Source organism: Erithacus rubecula, assembly GCF_903797595.1.
Source record: "Erithacus rubecula genome assembly, contig: scaffold_238_arrow_ctg1, whole genome shotgun sequence".
Lineage (NCBI taxonomy): Eukaryota > Metazoa > Chordata > Aves > Passeriformes > Muscicapidae > Erithacus > Erithacus rubecula.
Window position 1 is genome coordinate 115571 of NW_027636084.1, and position 5965 is coordinate 121535.

The 5965-nt window shown below is 62.8% G+C and overlaps 1 long non-coding RNA gene across 1 annotated transcript; it reads left to right on the plus strand.

Moving 5' to 3' along the window:
- Positions 1-4967: 4967 nt before the first annotated feature.
- On the plus strand, positions 4968-5604 carry LOC306815810. Its single transcript, XR_013777475.1, has 3 exons — positions 4968-5011; positions 5094-5231; positions 5507-5604. It is a non-coding gene; the product is annotated as an uncharacterized lncRNA (long non-coding RNA).
- The last annotated feature ends 361 nt before the right edge of the window (positions 5605-5965 follow it).

Here is a 5965-nt window from a genome sequence, read left to right on the forward strand (position 1 = left end):
CCAGTTGGGTCTGGGGTCTCAGGGGGATTTTGGGTCTGGGGTCTCACACTCACCCTGGCGCTGCTCCTGCCCCCACAGCCGCATCCGGGTGGCTCTGGCCAAAGCCCCCAGACCCAATTCCAGCGCCAGCCCTGGGGGAGCCAAAACTGACACCAGAGACCCCAGACCCGATTCCGGAGACCCCAGACCCAATTCCAAACAGAGCCCCCAGACCCAATTCCAGAGACCCCAGACCCAATTCCAGAGACCCCAGACCCCATTCCAAACTGGGCGGATGGGGGACACCAGTGGGGGACCCCAAAATCCCAGTGCCCCCATTTCCATTCCCAGTCCCTCCCAGTCCCTCCCAGTCTCCCCCAGTCCCTCCCAGTTCCCCCATTTCCATTCCCAGTCCCCCCCAGTCCCTCCCAGTCCCTCCCAGTCCCCTCAGTTCCCCCAGTCCCTCCCAATTCCCTCATTTCCCAATCCCAGTCCCTCCCAGTCCATCCCAGTCTCCCCAGTTCCCATTCCCAGTTCCCCCAGTCCCTCCCATGGCCGCTGCCCGGCCCATCTGGCTCACGGGCACCGGCGCTGCCCGCCCCGCCCCCCGGCCTGGGGAGACCCCAAAATAAACACGGGGAACCCAAAACAGAGAGAACCCCAAAAATACAGAGAACCCCCAAATACAGAGACACCCCAAAAATAGAGACCCCGAAATAAACACAGGGACCCCAAAAACAGCACAGGGACCCCAAAAACAAAACCCCAAAAACAAAGAGAACCCCAAAACCAGAGACCCCAAAAACACAAACCCCAAAAATAGAGACCCCAAAATAAACACCGGGGCCCCAAAAACAGAGACCCCAAAACCACAGACCCCAAAAATAGAGACCCCAAAATAAATACCGGAACCCCAAAAATCAGCACGGGGACCCCAAAAACAGAGACCCCAAAATCAGACACTGGGATGCCCAAAAACACAGAGAACCCCCAAATACAGAGAGACCCCAAAAATAGAGAGAACCCCAAAAACAGAGACCCCAAAAATCAGCACAGGGACCCCAAAAATCAGCACGGGGACCTCAAAATAAACACAGGGACCCCAAAAACAGAGAAAACCCCAAAAATCAGCGGGGGGACCCCAAAAACAGAGACCCCAAAATCAGCACAGGGATCACAAAAATCAGCACAGGGACCCCCAAAACTGCACCGGGGACCCCAAAAGCAGCACAGGGAACCCGAAAATACAGAGAACCCCAAAACCAGAGAGAACCCCAAAAAATACAGGAAACCCCAAAAGCAGCACAGGGACCCCAAAATAAACCCTGGGAACCCCAAAAATACAGAGACCCCCCCCCCCCCAAAATAGCAAGAACCCCCCAAAAAATACGGGAAACCCTAAAAACACCCAAAATAACGAACCCCCCAAAAACGAATCCCAAAATTAGAGGGAACCCCCCAAAAATACGAGAACCCAAAAATAACAGGACCGACTCCCCCCCCAATATCAGGGCCCCCCCCCCACAATACTGGGAACCCCCAAAAAGAGCCGAGACCCACCCCCCCAAAAAATTACCGGGACCCCCCAAATATCGGGACCCCCCCCAAATATTGGAATCCCCCAAACTCCAGGACCCCCCAAAAAAAGCCGGGACCCCCAAATATCGCACCCCCTGGAATATCGTGACCCCTCCCAAAAAAACACCGGGACCCCCCAAATATTGGGAGTTCCCCAAATACCGGAACCCCCTCAAATATCAGGAACCCCCCCCCAAAAAAATAGAGACCCCCCCTCCCAAACACTGGGACCCCCCAAAAAATACCAGGACCCCCCAAATATTGGGAGTCCCCCAAATACCGGGACCCTCAAAACAGTCGCGATTCCCCAAATAATGGGACCCCCCCCCAAATATCGACCCCCGCCCCAAATACCGGGACTCCCCCCCCAAAAATAGCGGGACCCTCCCCAAATATCGGGATCCCCAATCCTGGGACTCCCCCCCCCCCCAATACCGAGAATCCCCAAAATCGAGACCCCCCCCAAATACCGAGACCCCCCCCCAAAAAAAAAATACCGAGACCCCCCCGAAACACCGGGGCCCTCCAAAAAGAGCCGGCACCCTCCCCCAGTCACTGACCTGGTCCCAGTCGGTTTTTTGGGGGGGGTCCCGGGCGGTTTTTTGGGGAGGGTCCCGGGGGGGGTCTGGGCCGAGCCCCGTCCGAGCCCCCCCCGGGTGGAACCCCCGCAGGGACCCCCGGGAGAGCGCATCGGGAATTGTCAATGAATACTCAACATGTTGATGCATTTAGGGAAGTCTTTTCTGAGTTAGTGTGTGCTCTTGGCTGAACTTCCAGTACCCGGAGATAAGAAACTTTTGCTTTATTGTTTTTGTCTTTGTGTGGGTTTAGCGTGCTGGGGGAGGGGTGGATTTCGCCTGAGGGAAGCAACGTGAGGCCGGGGAGTGGGAGGGGCTGTCCCGCGTCTGGGGGCCTCCCCTGTGAGCTGCGGGGACCAATCGGAGAGCTGATTCAGTGATGGACAGCTCGGGAAACCAATGAAAAGTTATTTCGCTTTCTCAATTCACAGTGGATCAAGTTAACTAATCTCTCCTTCGGCCTCAGGCTCCCGGTGTGGTGCCGTGGCCTCTGGCCGTGGCACCGGCCCCCGGCCCGGCCCCAGCTCTGCGGGGAGCCCCCGGCGCGGCCCCGGCTCGTGCTGGGACAGTTTCAGGGGCTGCCCCTGGGGCGCGCGGGGCTCGGCCATGGGGCGAGTGGGGCGAGCGTGGAACGGACACGCGGCCAAGCGAACACGCGGAGAAACGGCCCCGGGGGTTCAGTTGCAACAGCAACAGCGGCAGCAGCGGCAGCGGCAGCGGCGCCAGCGGCAGCAGCAGCGGCAGCGGCAGCAGCAGCAGCGGCAGCAGCGGCAGCAGCAGCAGCAACAGCGGCAGCAGCGGCAGCGGCAGCGGCAGCAGCAGCAGCGGCAGCAGCGGCAGCAGCAGCAGCAACAGCGGCAGCAGCGGCGGCAGCAGCGGCAGCAGCAGCGGCAGCGGCAGCAGCAGCAGCGGCAGCAGCGGCAGCAGCAGCAGCAACAGCGGCAGCAGCGGCAGCAGCAGCGGCAGCGGCAGCAGCAGCAGCAGCAGCAGCGGCAGCAGCGAGTCTACAGATCCTTTGGATCTCTTGTTCCTTCTCTTCCTCGGAGTCGCTTTCCCCGACCCTCTCCCTCTTTTCCCTTCTCCCCTCTTCCCGTTCCGGGCCATGTTCCGAGCCCGCCCCCGGCCCCGGGCGGGGCTGCCCCTGCCCCATCGTCGGCCCCGGCCCCGGCCCTGCCCATCCCCCCCCCGGTGTCGCCTCCGCCCGGCTCTCGCTGTCCTGGCTGTGGCGCTGTTGGCTGGGCATCACTTCTCTTTGGCATCGCTTGTCCCGGCCCCAGCCCCAGCCCCAGCCCCAGCCCCAGTCCCTGTCCCAGTCCCAGCCCCAGCCCCAGCCCCAGCCCGAGCGCCATCCCCAGCCCCAGTCCCTGTCCCAGTCCCAGCCCCAGCCCCGGCCCCGGCTCCTCCCAGGGCCCGCAGAGGGCACACACGGCGCGGCCGCTCCCACCGCCCCCGCTGCGGCTCCTTCAGCCCGAGCTCCACCAGGGCCTGGGGCGGGTGGGAATGCCCGGCCCAGGACGCTCGAGGGGCGCTCGGGGGCCATGTCTGGCCCCGGGCCGAGCGCTGACAGCCGCGTGTCGCCCGCAGGGGAGTCGCAGGAGACGTTGCAGGAGCGGTACCAGATGGGTTCCCTGCTGGACAGTGGCGGCTTTGGCAGCATCTTCCCGGTCACCCGGCTTGCGGACGGCACCACGGTGAGTGGCAGGGACGGAGGAGGAGGGAGAAAGAGGGAGGAGGAGGAGGAGGAAGAAGAAGACGATGAAGGGGAGGTTGGAGCGCGGCGTGCCAGGCGGCGAGCTCAGCCCGCTGCTGCCCCTTGGCTCGCAGGTGGCCGTCAAGCGCATCCGGCCCTGGGGCGATCTGGTGAGTGAGCGGGGCCAGAGGCTCCCATGGACAGCACTCCAAATCTTCCCTGTGCCCCCTCCAGGTGCCACACAGGGTGAGGAACATTCACCAGAGACTCGTGTCCTGTGGATCTGTGGATGCTGGGCTGCAAAATGACCTCCTGAGGCTGGCTGAAGAACACCCAGCTAATGTGGTGATGAGCCTCCTGCGCTGTGCCCCATTGTGTGACAGGTATGCGGCACAGGTGCCCTGAGAGCTCAGGCTTCACTGGCCTCTAGGGCCATTGCCCTGCACAGCCTGTCCAGTGGGGTCTGCCAGACAGGCAGAGAGCTCTGGGCCCCTTGAGCCACCCTGTTTGCTGATCCTTCTGCCATGCTCCCTCCCTGCCCCTCAGGGCACGGGGGCTTTGTCACCTGGCCCCACTCAGCTGCATGGGGCTTGGTACTGATGCACAGCTCTGGTCCCACAGAGCTGCAGCCTTGATGTGGAAAACCATCGGCTCATCGGGACCAGCAGTGCAGAAGGTGCTTCCAGAGCTGCTCTTTGTGATGGAAGACAGGCCAGTATACAGCATGTTCTTCATCAAAGAGGACAACGAGGCCATCTTTGCACTGGCAGTGAGTTTCTGACACTGGCCTTTGCTTGCCCTCCAGGTCCCCTCTCCAGCAGCTCTCCATGCTCTGCCCAGTGCCCTGCAGCTCCCAGCCTCGGGCACTGGGCTGAAGGCTGGGCTAGGGACAGGCTCAGGGGCAGCAGGCCGGGTGCTCCCCCTGCGTCTCCCCTGGGGCCCTGCCACACGGACACCTCGGCACTGAGCACTGCCTCGGGCTGCTCTGTCTTTTGCAGGCAACTCTGGTGCTCTGGGTGACTGTCCACATGCCCGAGTGGCACCACACAATGATTGCATATTCTGCCCGTGTCTTCGTGGCTCTGCTCTTCCAAATCTTCAGCACCACAGAGCAGATGCCACAGGAGGTTGAGAACTTCTGGACAGCGTGCCGGGAGGAACACCGCCTTCCCATCAAGCCCAACAGGTCCCAGTCACCCTGTCCTTCCCATGCCCTTGTGGCCAGGGTCACTGCTCCCAGCGTGACCTGGCCTTTGCTCTGGCCACAGGTTTGCAGTGCAGACCATGAAGGCTCTGCTCTGCCTACTGGGCTGTGATAAGAAGCTGGTGGCTCTGGAGCGCAGGCGGGTCTGGGACACCCTGCTCTGTGCCGACACCCAGCACTATGCAGTGGGGCTGCTGGCCAGGTGAGACCCCCTTCTCCCCGCTGCCAGCATTGGTGCCCTGTGCCCGGAGTGCCCCAGACGCTCCCCGTGGTCGTGGCCAGAGGGCCTTGGCACCGAGGGACGGCCGAGCAGCCTGGAAAAGGCTGGGAGAGGAGGGCTCCCAGGAGCAGCCGCCTCCCAAAGGGCCCACGTCCCCTCGCAGGGTGCTGGGCAAAGGTCCCACACCTCTGTGAGTCAGTCCTGGGAGAGGTTTGCCCGCCCGGCTCAGGGCTTTGGTGCCTTTCTCCCCCTGCCAGGGAGATGCGCCGTGGCTCGAGCCCCTTGTGTTGCGGCATCGCCAGGCACCTGCTCAGCCTGCTCATCGGGGGGCAGCCGCGCTGGGATCTGCCGGCCATGGCGTTCTTTGTGGAGGTGAGCCTGAGGGCCAGCGCTGCCTGGCTGAGCTGCCTCCCAGCTCTCTGGCTCTGGGAGCCGCAGCCGCCTGGCACGGTGCGCGCCCGGTGCTGCCGCCTGGGCCTGGCCCTGGGCAGTTCTGCACTCCCAGCGGCCACGTCCCTGTCACTGTCCTGTGCCTTTCAGGTCCTGCAGTGCCTGGACTTGAGCCAACACGGGCACAGTGCCCTGTCGGTCATGTCCAGGCACCTGCCGAGCGAGAGCAGGGACAGGCTGCGCCTGGAGCTCAGAGGCCTCGTGGTGCTCAGCAAGGAGCCCTCGCTGGTGAGAAGGGGGCAGTGGCTGAAGCCACGCTGGCATCG